The sequence below is a fragment of the Eschrichtius robustus genome, chromosome 21 (genome assembly GCF_028021215.1).
Source record: "Eschrichtius robustus isolate mEscRob2 chromosome 21, mEscRob2.pri, whole genome shotgun sequence".
NCBI lineage: Eukaryota > Metazoa > Chordata > Mammalia > Artiodactyla > Eschrichtiidae > Eschrichtius > Eschrichtius robustus.
In genome coordinates, this window is record NC_090844.1 from 3,267,620 (window position 1) to 3,283,564 (window position 15,945).

At 36.8% G+C, this 15,945-nt stretch overlaps 2 pseudogenes; both read right to left on the reverse strand.

The window, feature by feature from the left end:
* Positions 1-5,150: 5,150 nt before the first annotated feature.
* On the reverse strand, positions 5,151-6,116 carry LOC137756100 (uncharacterized; annotated as a pseudogene).
* A 13-nt stretch (positions 6,117-6,129) lies between these two features.
* LOC137756101 (uncharacterized) lies at positions 6,130-14,113 on the reverse strand (annotated as a pseudogene).
* Positions 14,114-15,945: the final 1,832 nt, after the last annotated feature.

Consider the following 15,945-nt stretch of genomic DNA (forward strand, 5'->3'; position numbering starts at 1 on the left):
ATTAAAAATGTAAAGAATTGTGTTTTTAAGGAGCAGTACTGGGATCCTTTGCTAGCATTTGGAGGGGAGCACATTTTAATAATACACATGCATTTTTAACATGCCCTACTGTTAATGTATAATATGGTGCCATAAAAATAGGGAGTATCACGTACTTGAACGTGTCCAGCTTCAAGGCTGGTTGGCCGGTTGTTGTGGTTTTCATGATAGAAATGATGTAATTAGTGGGCATGAGGTTGTCAAATTGTCATAAATGGCCTCCAATGGCCTTCCCATTTCAAACATATCTGGAGAAAAAAACCTTGCTAAAACAAATAGGTATTTGGAAGCCCTTTGTGTGTGATTTGTGAGTACAATAATAATTATACCTAACCCCATACTCTACAAAAAATAATAGGACTAATAGATGAGGATTATTGCACTCTATATTCAAATAAGGAATCTAAAGCACCATGAGAATGCTACCTACTGTAGCTAATACACCCAGAAATGAGGAAGCTGAGATAGTAGATCACTATGACTCAAGGCCTCTGAGATTTCCAGAGATCAGACAAATTTTCCCACCAACGTTATCTATCATCGTTGTTAGCAGAACATAAGCTTTTTATTATAGTGCTTATAATTGATGCACCATTAGCCATGGACATCATTAAAAGCACTTATTTTTGTTCTCTCAACAGCAGAGTCCCAAAGGGTGCTGGAGAGTTCCCTTCATCCTCCCCTGCCTCTTAGGGACCTTAGGGTCATATTTGCAGTGCCTTTCTAGAAACTGAAAAAAAACACATTTCATATTCTAAGTAAATTACCTGTTGTAGAACTTAATGTTTTTTATATTTAAATACTTCCCAAGGCAAAATAATTTCATGCTGTAAAGCCATTTAAAAGCTTAATTATAAGGATAGTTATGCTTTATTTTCCTGAAATTTCTTTTATTAAAATATATATATAATACTTCTTGCTAAGTGAGAATTACCAGTTATAAATATTCAAATTGGTCACAACTGAATAATGAAAATTAGAAAAAATTTACATAAGTAGAAAATGAGGCAGGAGTTGTAAATATATTAATTTACTATTGTCCTTATAGTGTTGTAAACAAAACATCATTGAAAAAATTAGAAAGACAGTGACTTTTATTTCCTTCCACATGTGATATTAAGCCAGCATGAATTGTGCTCCTGCCAAAGCAAACAGGAATGTGAGGTGAAAGTTGTATAATAAAAAATAAAATGATATTGGACCGCCTCAATAACTGTTGATTTTTATTGTCTTTTCTTTTCTTTTATGATTTTTTTTCTTTTTGATCTAACTTCCAGGAGGTATCCTCAACTTTATTTTCTAACTCTTAAAAAAAATATGATATGAATTATATAATATAAACATTAAATATAATAAGTATGATTAACAATATAAAATATATAATATAATAGCTGGGCTCAAACAAAAGGAATTAAATAGGTGGTGAGATAAACTACAAACTCCCTCTTTCATAATGCCAGGTCCCTAAAAGAGCTGCTTCTCAGGAAAAGAATTACTAACAGTAAATTTATCTACTGACTTACAGGGGTTACAAGTAAGCTCATTTCTCTACCTGGGACTCTCAGTTGAGAAAAGAAAATGTTATTTGTGAGAAAGAAAAACCCCAAGACTTTATATCACACGGATATGGAGTCCAGTTTATAATATCCAAGTGAGTCATGAGTCTTCAAGTTCACAAATTAATGTAAATTTTTTCCCCAAAATAGAAAAAGAGCTATATGGGGAAGGAAAAATACACTTGCTGTGTGGGACTATGTCTACAGCTCAGTAAGCAAAGTTATCCTAAGAAAAGAGGCACTGAGATATTAAGTAGAATGCATTTCAAAGTAATAAAGATGTCAACATATAAGAAAAAAAACAAGAAACAATAGAATAAGAATATTTTCTGAATTTCAGAAGGGGAGAATAAAAGAATGAAAGAATAAAGAAAAGAATAAAAGAATTTAATTTTGATATTCAAAATAATGTGGTTGATAATTTTCCAGGATAGATAAAATTTTGAACCCTCTGAATAGATAAACTCAACAAGCTAAAGACTATGAAATTATATCTTCAAAATACTGAGAAAGTATAACTGAGATCCTAGAATACTATACCCAGCTAAATCATCATTCAAGAGGGAGACTGGAAAATAATACCGTGTATGTGAAGGTCGAGGGACAAAGACTGAGGATGTACATTTTATTGAAGCCCATTTGAAGGAAACAAACAACAATTATATACTCTCAGTCTTTGCTTTTGTTTTTCCCATAATATATCTTGAGTAAGAAGGAAACTGGAAACCTGAATTCAAAAGGAAACATTGAGATTTAAGAAGCAATTTTGAGCAAATGCTGGTATGCATGTTGATTAAGCTAAATAAACATTGACTGAGAATTAATGACTAATATAATGTCTAAATTGGAGAAGAGGATAAAAATACAGTAAAACTAGAACATTGGGTAGTAAAATCATAAACCATAAATCGTACAGAAATATATAGTTATAGTAATACCTAATTTTTTGTACACTTCTTAAGGAGGGCAGTTTTTAAAAATTAAACTTAAAATTTGTTAACTTGATGTATGTTTTACAATTTAAAATTAACTTAAAATATCTACAAGAAATTAAACTTAGCAGAAGAAGAAATACAATTTTAAAATATATGCTAGAAAAAAAAAGACAGAATAAAAGCAAGGGCAATATGAAAATTAAGAAAACACAAAACTGCATCAGTACTCATAAGAGATACAAATTGGTTTACTTATTTTGAAAGACTGAGATTTTAGTAGTATAAAATTAAAAACAAAATCTATTTATATATTCTTTTTTTTTTAAACATCTTTATTGGAGTATAATTGCTTTACAATGGTGTGTTAGTTTCTGCTGTATAACAAAGTGAATCAGCTATACGTATACATATATTCCCATTTCTCTGCCCTCTTGCGTCTCCCTCCCACCCTCCCTATCCCACCCCTCTAGGTGGACACAAAGCACCAAGCTGATCTCCCTGTGCTATGCGGCTGCTTCCCACTAGCTATCTATTTTACATTTGGTAGTCTATATATGTCCATGCCACTCTCTCACTTTGTCCCAGCTTACCCTTCCCCCTCCCCGTGTCCTCAAGTCCATTCTCTACGTCAGCATCTTTATTCCTGTCCTGCCCCTAGGTTCTTCAGAACCTTTTTTTTTTTTTTTTAGATTCCATATATATGTGTTAGCACACGGTGTTTGTTTTTCTCTTTCTGACTTACTTCACTCTGTATGACAGACTCTAGGTCCATCCACCTCACTACAAATAACTCAGTTTCGTTTCTTTTTATGGCTGAGTAATATTCCATTGTATATATGTGCCACATCTTTATCCATTCATCTGTTGATGGACACTTAGGTTGCTTCCATGTCCTGGCTATTGTAAATAGTGCTGCAGTGAACATTGTGGTACATGACTCTTTTTGAATTATGGTTTTCTCAGGGTATATGCCCAGTAGTGGGATTGCTGGGTCATATGGTAGTTCTATCTTTAGTTAAGGAACCTCCATACTGTTCTCCATAGTGGCTGCATCAATTTACATTCCCACCAACAGTGCAAGAGGGTTCCCTTTTCTTTTATAGCAAATATACATTTATCGTTGTAACTCAGAAAAGCTGCACTTAAAAGGATAGAAAAATTAGTCCGTGAAAACACTATTCTAAGTAAAAATACTATATTAATATCAGAGAAGAGAAAATTTAATGCAAAACATATTATTATAGAGTTATATTCTCCAATTATAAAAGCAAACATTGGCAGAATTTTTTAAATGGACAGATCCCTCCAGTGGGATAGTTTAACACAAATAGATCAAATAGAACAAGCATAATTTAAAATTTGAAAATACAGCAAATAAGCTTTATTTGGTAAACATATATAAATCCCTATAGCTCAAAAGAGACAATAAGCCTTCGTTCTAAGTATCCATGAGAAGTGAAATCGAATTGGTCCTATATACGTCACAAAGCCAAACCTGAAAAAATGCGAATGAATCAATACCTTACTGACCAGATATTGAGCCCAAACAAGTATAATTAGTACTCAATAACAAAAACAAGCTTCATTTAAAAATACAAACCTTAGAAACTTAAAAATACAGTTGACCTTTATTATTCCTAGAGTCCATGTTTGCAAATTAGCCTGCCTGCTGAAATGTATTTGCAACCACCAAATCAATACTTGCCATGCTGCCTACCTGGTGTGTGTGTTCCTATCTGAGATCAAGCAAGGTTAACGCCGCTTTCCTGTTTTAGCTCTTAAATTGGCAAGAAGTGTCCTTTTCATGGTCTATTTAGTGCCACATTTTTTTGCATTGTTTTTTTTGTTGTTGGTGGTGGTGGTCTCACTGATTAAAATGCTCCCCAAGCATGGTTCTCACGTGCTATCTAACATTCCTATGCACAAGACAGCTGTGATGTGCCTTATAGAGGAAATATGTGTGTTAGGTAAGCTTCTTTCAGGCATGATTAAGAGTGGTGTTAGCCACGAGTTCGACATTAATGAGTTAATATATACACATATGTATGTATGTAATATGTGTGTGTGTGTCTATATGTGAATAATAAGGTGTCTTTAAATAAAACACACGTAAAACAAGGTTATGATGATCAGGTCATAAAAATGTGAACAGAGGCTCATAGGAATCCAATTTTGTATTTCCCCTAAGGGCAATAATTTAGTATTTCCTAATTCAGTGTTCATAGCAAAGTTATAGAACATAACTTTTGCAAATAAAGAGAATCAACTGTACGTTTTCAAATAATTAGAAGCCCAAAGAAATAATTTTATTTGGAATCATAGAATATTTTAGACTGTTTGGAAACAATGAAAACATCGAGAGCCATGCTTTTATTTCTATACACAGTACTTCAGTCATATTTTTCCTGAAGTAATTTAGTCTTGTAACTCAGTGGACTTAATTGTTTTCCTAAAATAAAAGTATGTCCTCACTATCACACAGTTCATAAAATCATTAATTTGGTTAATGTCTTCCCAACACCAGAAATTTAGGATGCAAATTTATTTTTGCATTACTTTCGTCATAATTCCTCTTGAATTTTCCTGGTAGTTGTCATAATAGACAGTTTCACTTTAAGCACTAAAAATAGATTATATTAAAAGCTAAGTAAGAGTGATAACAGTGAAAATTTAGTTGATCAATTTCCCATTGATAGTCAGAATCGATCACTCCAACCATCACAAGAACTCCCTTCCTTGCCGATTGAGTCAGGGGCATGAGGAATCTAAAGTGGCCAGTCAGCAGCCTTAACTTCCACTTCAGTGGAATTATTGTTACGTCTCCTGGTAGAAGCATTCCTTCCTTTGGACCTAAGACCTTAAGGCCAGCAAAGCATAATAAGGTCATGGGAACAGGGAGTAAAAATTTTACTAGTGGGTCACTAGGGGTAATAGTGAGTAGCGTCACTCCCATTTCAATGGCTGGATTCCTAGACCCATGAATCCTGGCTATGGGAACAAGAGCATCATATGTGGGAGGGTGATTCCAAGCATACGCAGCCTTCTGTAAAATCTTGCCCCGGTCCTGCAAGGTATTGCCACCCAGCTGGCACTGTAACCGAGTCTTCAAAAGGCCATTCCAACCTTCTATCAAGTCAGCTGCTTCAGGATGCTGGGGAACATGGTAAGACCAGTGAATTCCATTAGCACGGGCCCACTGATACACTTCTTTTGCTGTGAGGCGAGCTCCTTGATCAGAAGCAATGCTGTGTGGGATGGCATGATGGTTAGAAAGGCAGTCTGTAAGTTCACAGGTGGTAGTTTTGGCAGAAGCGTTGCCTTCAGGGAAGGCAAATTTGTAATTCAATGATGTCTATTCCATTAAGAACAAAACACTGCCTCTTCCACAATGGAAGTGGTCCAGTGTAGTCACCTTACTACCAGAGAGCTGGCTGATCACCCTGGGGAACGGCGCCGTATTAAGGACTCCCTGTTCTTCCCACTGGGAAGATTTCTTGCCACCACAGTCCTTCAGGGTTGTGGTAGAAAGGATCTGTAGTGCTGAAGCTGCACTTTCAGGTGGCACCTGTCTATTACTCAGAACCATGTGTAAATCAAAGCTAAATCATCTCTTCGTCTGTCAGCTGATTATAGTGAACTCCCCATGAGGTCATAGGTACAGACTGGGAGAGAGAAGGAAGTGGGGCAGGTAGGACAGTGAAATTGTATTGCTGGTCTTGCCAGCTGAAAGTAAACTGCTTCTGGGGGTCTTTACTAATAGGTATTGAGAAAAAATGTATTTGCCAGATCAGTAGCTTCATATCAGGTACCAGAGAACGTTTGAATTTTCTCAAGCAATGGAACCACATTTGGTGCAGCTGCCGAAACTGGGATCACCATCTGGTTAAGATTATGATAATCCCATGTCATTCTCCAAGATCCATCTGGTTTCTGAGTAGTCCCAATAAGAAAGTTAAATGGTGATGTGGTGACAATCACCACACCTGCATCCTTCAAGGCCTTGATGGTGGCACTAATTTCTGCAATCCCTTCAGGAATGCACTTGTTTCTTTTTGTTTACTATTTCCTAGGTGGTGACAGTTCTGATAAATTCCACTTGGACTTTCCTTCCCACCATAATAGCCCCCGTTCTACAAGTCAGGGAATTAATGTAGGATTCTGTCAGGTGCAGAGTATATTCATTCTAATTATGCATTTCAGACCTGGGAAAATAACCACAGGATGGGTTCATGGAGCAGCTGATTCCACTGTGCGATGGATTGAGCTAAACCTCCATCCGTCACTTGACCTCCATAAGCCCCTGCTCTGGTGGAGTACAGTGTGGTTCTGAGTCTCTTGGAATCAGTATCCATTCAGAGCCAGTGTCCGGCAGTCCCCACGTGGTCTGGTTACTTCTTTTTCCTCAGTGCACAGTTACTGTGGTAAAAGGTTATGGGTCCCTTTGGGGAAGGCTGATAGATTAACAGTGTACATTTTGGGCAGTGTGCAGGAGTCTTCTCCTAAAGATACCCGGCCTTCCCTTCATTCGAGGGGTCTGGGTCTATAAACTGGCTCAATTCTGGATACTGATTGAGGGACTGTGGCCCACTGCTTTTATGATTCAAATTAGACTTTTTTGTTCACTTGATTTCAAACTTTTTTTCTAAATTCTTTTAAGAGTTTAGTAGGCTTCTTATCATTTCGCCTCTAGGAACACTATAATCAACTAGCCAATGCCATAGGTCTGCGTGAGTCAGACCATTCTGATTGCTGCTTTGACTCTGCTGTCCATTATGGTAACCACGCCCACCTTGCCTTTGGCTGTTGTGTGCTGCCACTTGACTCCTGCCACCCCAGGTTCCAATTTCTCCTGTTGCATTTAGGTTTCCCAATTCAGTGACTGCAGTTCTAAGGTCTGAATTACAGAGAAGAGCGATCACAGCACTCTTCAAGGATACTGGGGTTCCCATCACAAATTCATTTCTCACAATACTGGTGAGAGGTATGTCTTTTGCGTCTCCCTGATGTATATGACTGTATCTTAAGTGACAAATACACGCTAAAATTTTCTAAAATCCCTAAGCCTTTGAATCTCTTCCTCTACATTAAACCAAGGCAGGTCCAACATTTCCAGCACATTCACTGTGGGCCACTTATTGGTCCATGTTTCAGCCAACCAAACTGTTAGAGCCCTCTGTAACTCCCCAAGCTATGATATGAAATACAGAATCTCTGCTTAGCAAGACCATATCAGAAACTGCAGCATGATCCAACTTTACGTCCCTCGGACCATTAACCTATACCCTAAGTATCCATTTCCACATATATTCCTCAGATTTCTGTCTGTATAAATTAGAAAAATCAAATAGTTTTTTGGAGTGTAGTGTACTCCCGCCCCCAGTGGGTCATCCCTGGTACCTCCCCTTCAGGGGCTTGCTAGAATTTGAGTCTAGTTATAGGTCTACAAGCAAAGAGAGGTAGTGAGGATGGGTCCTGAAGGCAACCAGCCTTGTCTTGCATGACAGCTGCCTCAGGGAAGGCCTTCTTCATCTCCTCAGGCCATGCAAGGCAGTCCTCTCAGACGGGTGGAGAGGCTTCTGCTACTGAGGGTGAGGAGGGCACTTCTTCCAGGGCTGCAGATGCTGCTTGCACTGGGCGTGGGGAGGCCTCTTTCACCGGCAAATGTGACGCATTAGAATCTAGGGTCTCCATATCCCCAGCTTCACCACATCCCTATTCCAACTTACAGGATCCTGCTCTTTCCCAATCAGTGCCCTCACTTTAACAGCCATCATCCTACAAGGCTGGGAGTTCAACCTGCATTGTAATTCAGCCAGGATAAAATTCTGAATTTGATTTTCAGCAGTCTCAGCCCTGAGGCTACAGGAGATCAAGGTCTCCTGCAGCACAAACATAGAAGCTTTCAGCACTTGCGCTGGGAATTTGAATCCCTGAGCTCATCCTTCTCTGTTACCATTTTGTCCAGCAACAGTAGTAGCAACCAGACAACCTGATGATATTCATTACATTTCCAAAAATGTTCCAAAGTATATAGACAGTCACCCAGCTCCAATGGGCAGGCGTAGTATTGTTGGCACAGAGCATTAACATACACCTTATTAACAGGGAGGTTATAACTGTAAATAAAGTCTGTCTGTCTATCTATCTATCTATCTATCTATCTATCTATCTATCTATCTATCTATATGTATATAAGTAGTTGATTAGGGGTATGCCATGGGGGTGTTGTACATATCTCTACTGCAGGGTCATGTACTATCAGTGCTCTCTTTACCACTGGAAATAGAGTCATTAGCATCTTTAAATCTAATCAGATTAGAGAGACAACTCAGAAAACTCACCCCTAAAATTCTGTTTCTCCAGAACTATTTGTGGTACCAAAATTTATCTGTATTAGTCTGGGTTTTCCAGAGAACAGAACCAGAAAGAAAGAGAGACAGAGAGAGAGAGAGACAGAGAGAGAGAGAGATTTACTGTAAAGAATTGGCACATGCAACCATGGAGTCTGATAAGTCTAAGATCTGTAGTTAGTTAGCAAGCAGGAGACCCAGGAGAGACTACTGTGTAGTTCCACTGAGTCCAAAGGTCTGAGAACCAGGAAAGCCTGTGATGTAAGTTCCAGGCAGAGTCTAAGTCAGAAGACAGGAGAAGACCAATGCCCCAACTTGAAGACAGTCAGATGGATGTTAGCATCCCAACTTGAATAAGACAGTCTTTCTTATTCAGCCTTTTATTCTATTCAGGCCTAAAACAGATTGGATGAAGCCCACCTACATTGGGGAGGACAACATGCTTTGCTCAGTCTACTGATAAAATGTTAATCTCATACAGAAAACCTCACACAGACACATCCAGAAATAGTGTTTAGCCAAACATGTGGCATCCTGTGGTCCAGTCATGTTGACACATAAAATTAACCTTCATGACATGCAGTAATCAAATTATCAAAAGCCAAAGCCAAAGAGAAAATTTTCAAAAGCAGCAAGAGTACAGTGATTCATAACTTACATCTTTAGAGTCCAGGGAGGCCAGAGTCAGAGGCATATCATAACCAATGTATGAAAGAAATTAAAAGTCATCCAAAAATTTTATACCTGGCAAAACTACCACATTCCTGAATGAAGAAAAACCGAGAGAATTCATTGCAAGCAGAGCTGCTCCACAAGAAGCTCTGAAGGGAGTACTACTAGAGAAGGACCCTGGCTAGTAACTCAGATCTTCGTGGAAAAAAAGGAGCACTAATTAAAACAACTACATAGGTAAATATAAGACACTATAAATGATTTGGTAAATCTCTTTTTAACTCATGTGATTTAAAAGACAAATTCATAAAGCAACACTTATATATCTGTATTGGTGGGCATATAATGTATAAAGATGTAATTTGTGTGGAAAAAAAAAAAACATACAAAAAGCCGCAATGGAGAGGGAATAGAACCAAGATATATAGAAACAAATTTTCTTGTATACCATTGAAATTAAGTTGGTATTAACTGAAGTATTTGATAGATTGCTATAAGTTAAGATGTTAATTTTGATCTCCAGGGCAACAACAGGTAATATTTATTTTCCTTCTTTCATGAGTTATTCCTTTCATATACAACAATAATAATAAAAGACAGAATGCACACACACACACAGAGTGAGAGAATGTAAAAATGTGCCAAATAAGCTTTATATATATATATTTGCTGTATACTATTTTTATATGTGTTAATTCTAAAATTAGTTGTAGAGTAACTGAAGAATTTAAAGAGTCCAGGATTGCATAAGCATACAGGTACTACTGAAATATTCAGATTTTCATGCAAAAATGACTGAATTACACTTCTATGTTACATATCTAAAATTAATTTATCTCACTTTAAGTACTTTAAGCGAATTTTCTCATGCCTCATTATTTTACTGATTTTAGTAAAAATCCATTATGGTTGAATATAGGAGGGTGATTATAATTTTAGTAAAATAAATCGTTGGATGTAGTAGAGGTTTCTCAATATGAAGACACATGGAACATTGTCCTTTCCTCTGAATGTTTACATAGTTGTATGCATAACATTGTCCTCTGAAATTTCATTGTGACTATATATTGAGGAAAATAGCATACAAAATATACAAACAATCCTAATCCCCAATCCTACTACTATCCGTGGTCATAAAAAAACAGTCTATTCAGTAAGCCTAGTTAGGTGTGTGGGATTGTGCGTATAACCTTGAGTTCTTCATACTCACTTATTTTCCTTGCTCTTCTCAGCATCTGAAACAGAAGATAACAAAATAAGCTCAGCAGTCAATAATTATTCATTTAATAAATTAAGGTGATCAAAATGTGTATTTAACATTTCATAAATGTAATCAATTTTATTTTCAATATTTTGAAATTATATTCTCTTAAAATATTTTAAATATCATTTTCTTAAAATAGTACATAAACTGTTTTTTTAGTGAATACTTAGCCAAAAGCTATAAAGGACAAGTACGGTCGTCTGTCTTACATTTTTAAGGTTGATTTTATTTCTTTATTTGTTCATTTTCATTTTTAGTGAATTGAGCATGGAAAAGAAAGAGCATACTCCTAAATCTCCTGAGATATATTTTGAATATATTCTGGAAGGACCATGGTATCTTTTTATTAATAGAAAATATTCAATCTTCAAATCTATTCAGTATGCTTTTTAAGAAATAGAAAAAAAAATACAAATGATTAAATGTGAGCCAAAATAGAATAAACATTAAAAATTGTTTGTCTTAATCTGACATTAATTAAAATTTTGTGTCCACAAATCTGTTATATTACATATTGTTGTAATTTTGTTAGTCATTTTAACAATTTTCCTTGTATGCTGTATTTTTTCTAACTTTTTTTTTGTTTGTGTAGTATTAATTTTAGTCAAAATTAAACTTTAAGTTTTCATTATCTTTTTGATAGAGAATTCATAATACAAGGTTTGAAATACAGACAGGACTGTTGCAAATACATTGGCTCGTCACAGTAAACTTAGATGAATGTTAAGCAGCTCGTCCATCCATACATGAGGGAGATTTAGCACAATGCTGAAAGGCAAGGTCTTTGACAATTTGCAGTCGCCTGGTTGATACCAGTCATATGCCACAAATCAAGATCCAAAAAGGAAAATGGATGTTAAGGGATCAACTCAGGGATTATTAGTCTTCTGAATCATTTTTTGGGAGCTTGGAGGGATTTAGTAAAACGCAATTAACTCTCTCTGAGGCACATCATGGAATGACTTTTTTTGGAGTACCTCCTTTTTTAAATTATTTTTTTCTGTGATCACAGTTTATTTAAATGAGTTCTGTCTTCCTACAATGCTGATAAAAGATTGCTCATGTACTTCAACAGAGCATTAAAAAAAAATCCACCTATGTATTTAGTTAAATAAGATATATCACGTACCTACAAAGAGAGAGAAGGAGAAAGATGCGTGGATTCGTGAGTAACACACATTTTTCAGTGCACACAGTATCATCATAATTAGCAATAAGATAATTGCAGTTTAAGTGAATGATTTGTGATTATAGTTTGTGGCATTTGTATTAGAATTTAATGAATAAAATTTTTATAGGGTATTGTAAAAGTGAAGACATTTATAACCAAGAAGTTACACGAGAAGATGTACGGAAGTAGGATATTTTAAAGGATGTGTAAGAACAAAGTGCAGATTATTCTGACTATAACATAGGGCAGAAGTAGATTGGAGTGAGGAACAGAGAGCTTTGACTGTCTGCCTAAGGAAACTCACAGGAGATGCAGACTTCCTGAAATAGACAGGAAAGTATCCCAGGGACACTCATAAATTGAATGTTTAAAAAAATAACTTAGCATAAAAAATATGCGAAGTAAGTAGCATAAGTTTTTAAATAGGTACGTTTTAGGTGATGATGATCAATGTCCTAGAGAATATAGGAAACAAGACCGGGGCCAACACTTTCCTATGGAATGAGGGGAAAGATGCTAGGAAGGTGGTGGTGATAATGTTTAGGTGAGGAAATTAAATGAGCATTTCAAGGACAGAGTTTGAGGATCACACACATAGTAAGTGGAAGACCAGAAGCTCATCCCATTTGTCTCTGGTTCCAGCAATAAGGCTCCTTTCCTTGGTGATAGAGAAGAGGAACTTGTGGGTGACCCAGCCTGAGTGGGTTCTGAATGTGAAAGTGATTATTTTCTATGTTGAACCAATAATACACATTTTATAATACATCTAAAAAATTTTATGTAACTATTTGAAGTGGATCACCGAGGTTAAGACTATGTAGTTACTGGACAAATAGATTTGTAATGTATTTTTCTTGTGTCTTTTGAGAGAAAAAAAAATTTCTGAAGATGGTAGTAACGCCCCCCCATGTTTTTTTCTTTGTTGTTATTCATAACAATATTATAATTATCTCTTCATACTTCACCCCTTCTTCCTCTCCATAATGATATTAGTGACCCAATCGATATTAATACTACATTCAATTCATTAGCATTCAGCTTCATATTTCAGTAATTATTGTAAAAAGTAATTTCTAGAAATTTGCCAGCTACTCGATAATCATGATTAAGCCACTTTTCAAAACTTATTTTCAGGGACTTCCCTGGTGGTCCAGTGGTTAAGACTCCGTGCTTCCACTGCAGGGGGCACGATTTCTAGCCCTGGTCAGGGAACTAAGATCCCGCATGCTGCATGGCCAAAAAAAAATTGTTTTCGGTGTTAAAATAAATGTAGTATTCATAATGCCTCATTAAAAACGACTCCTAGAAAAGTGGTTTTTATGCTATAGTTGGAAGCAGCATCACCTGGAAGGAATGCTAGGTGTGCCCTCTAGGGTTTTTTGATTCAGTCTTGCCTGGTTAGGGCTCAAGAATTTGCATTTCTAACAAGTTTTCAAGTTAATGCTAATGTTGAAGATCCACATTGAAGATTACTGTCTTAAAGGACCACTGTTCATATATTTGGAGTCAGTACATTCAAAAACCAATTTAAGAACTTATCCTTTTTAACCTGGGGTCCATTTTCAGCTTCTCGACTGGGACTCAATAAACAGTGTTGGTGCTTACACAAGGTCTTTCAGCTGTTAACAGAACCACTCTAATGTATTTGGATGGCTTTGTGACAGCTAACAATTTGATTGAACTGTTTGAGTAGACCTTTGGGTTAAGTGGACAGCCTGCTTCACAGATCAAGGGCACAACCTTTTCTGGTGAGAGCCTCCTTTCCAACAAGATTCAAATACAACCAGCAGCCAAAATTCTCATTTCTTTGTAAAACTTCACTAGCCAATCTTTATTGCAGGGATAAGCTTTTAGTTCCAAATTGCAATTTTCAAGCTGTCAAAGGAGAAGTAAACTTTACTGGCATTTGGGGATTGTAGTAAAATAGACTGTGCTGTTTGCTGCTTGTTTGCTGCATTAACAACACCCTGGTTTTTGTGTTTGTAAAATGGTGGTATAAATAACTAGCCCAAGGGGGAAAAAAAAGTCAAAACACATTTCACATCTACTAAAGGTCAGGATATATGAGAGCCACTGGGGATACATGATATGATCAGGATCTTCTCAGAGTTTATCACTTACGCCATAGCGTTACCTCTTTAATTTATATTCAAGATTACCATCTATGCTGATAGCACAGCTTGGACATAATAGTTTTCATTCTCTTTTGGAAATGCATATCAAAATTCCAGAAACCTTAAAATCTGATGGACTTACAACCTCAAAACCTCAAATGTTTAATCCTACAAGACTCTGTCATTCTTTGTTTTCATTGATATCATATTAGAAGGTAAGCAGAAAGAAAAAAAAAACAAAACATTTTTTAGTGCTGCAACTATTTAATATAGTCCCTATACTGGTTTTATCTGACTTGAAGATGGAGTAAATAGCTTCATTTAAGCTTAAAGAAGGCATTTAGCTTGGTTTCATAAATTTGGAGTTCAGAACAACAGGTTCAGTTAGAGGTCTGTAAGTCTTCCATGATGAATGACCATTGCATGTATGAATAAACTAAGACACAACACCGCAGCGAGCCTGTCTGGTGTTTTACTACACCATCACTCCCCTGATTGGTTGTTAGTTTTAGGACAGTAAGGTCAACTAGGTGAATAGTAGAGTTGTCCTGATATTGGCTGTGTCTCAAGATCTGGTTTTCCTTGGATGAGCTCTCCTTTCAAAAGGCTTCCTCAAGTTTTCTGGATGCTTGCTCAAGAACAAAAGAGTTGCTGCTTTCCTGGATCCGGGGATCATGAAGAATAACAGCTGGAAACTTTCCTGCTCAATGTTTACACAAGCCTAGAGGTAGCAGTGCAAGAGGCTTAGCAGGGAGCCTGCACAGTCATGGCACCCCTGCCAGGCCTTCTGCTGCATAATTAGGAGTGAAGAACCCTCCCACCCCTGCACTGCCAACATGTATGCCCTCCCACTATCCTTCTAGAATCCTCTAAGTGTAATTTTTTCCAGTTTATCTCAAGCACAACAGGTACCCCACACTCTCAGGTCACCCCTCATGACCTGGCAACCACAGAAAGAGAACAGTGACCAATGAAAATTTTAAGAAGGCAATAAAACTAATAGGTTTTAGGAGAAAGATGGGAAGGTCACTTTTGGACCTGTTATTAAGGATCAGAGTGGAGATTTACAGGAAGCAGTTGTGTACATGTGATTGGAATGTGAGAGAGAAGTCCCAGGTGGAAATAAGAATTTGGAAATTGACAAGATATAGATGGTATTTTATGCCGTGGGATAGGATGAATGCACTAAGTGGGTGAGAGTAGAAGGAGAAGGGAAGAGCAAAGTTTGAGCCCAGGACACTTCAATATTAAGAAATCAGGAAGAAGAGAAGGAACCAGCAAGAGAACTTGAGAGGGAGGCTAGAAGGCTAGGATACAGGTGTCTCTGTATCTGCACTTGACTGTTACAGTCTATTCTCAACAGAATCACAGGGATCCTTGTAAAAGGTAGCCCCGATCCAGGTCCTTCTGTGCTCCCACACAAATAATTCTAGCCATGTGGAACCCTTTCTTTAATCCCCTTTCCTTGACTAATTTTGTAGAAATATCACATTTCGTAAACACATGTTGACTCCTTCTTCAATTCAATATGGTAGATCCACTGTGTTCCCTATCGACAACTCTCTGATGTCTAGTGTAACAACTGTCAAAAAAATAAATAAGATTTGTGGGTCTGATCTTGCTCGGAGCAAACCTTTACTGGTTTCTCTGGCTCTCTGCTTTATTTTCATGATATTCAAAAGAAATATCCTTTCTTTCTAATTTATGCAAGATTGCAAAGGCATTTTATTTAACATTTTGTAAATTTCATCTTCTTCCCCTTTTAGAAAACCAAAACTCTATCGATGCTTTAAAATGCAATGTAAAACATTTCCTAACCCATATACCTGTGTAGTGTCACCTGG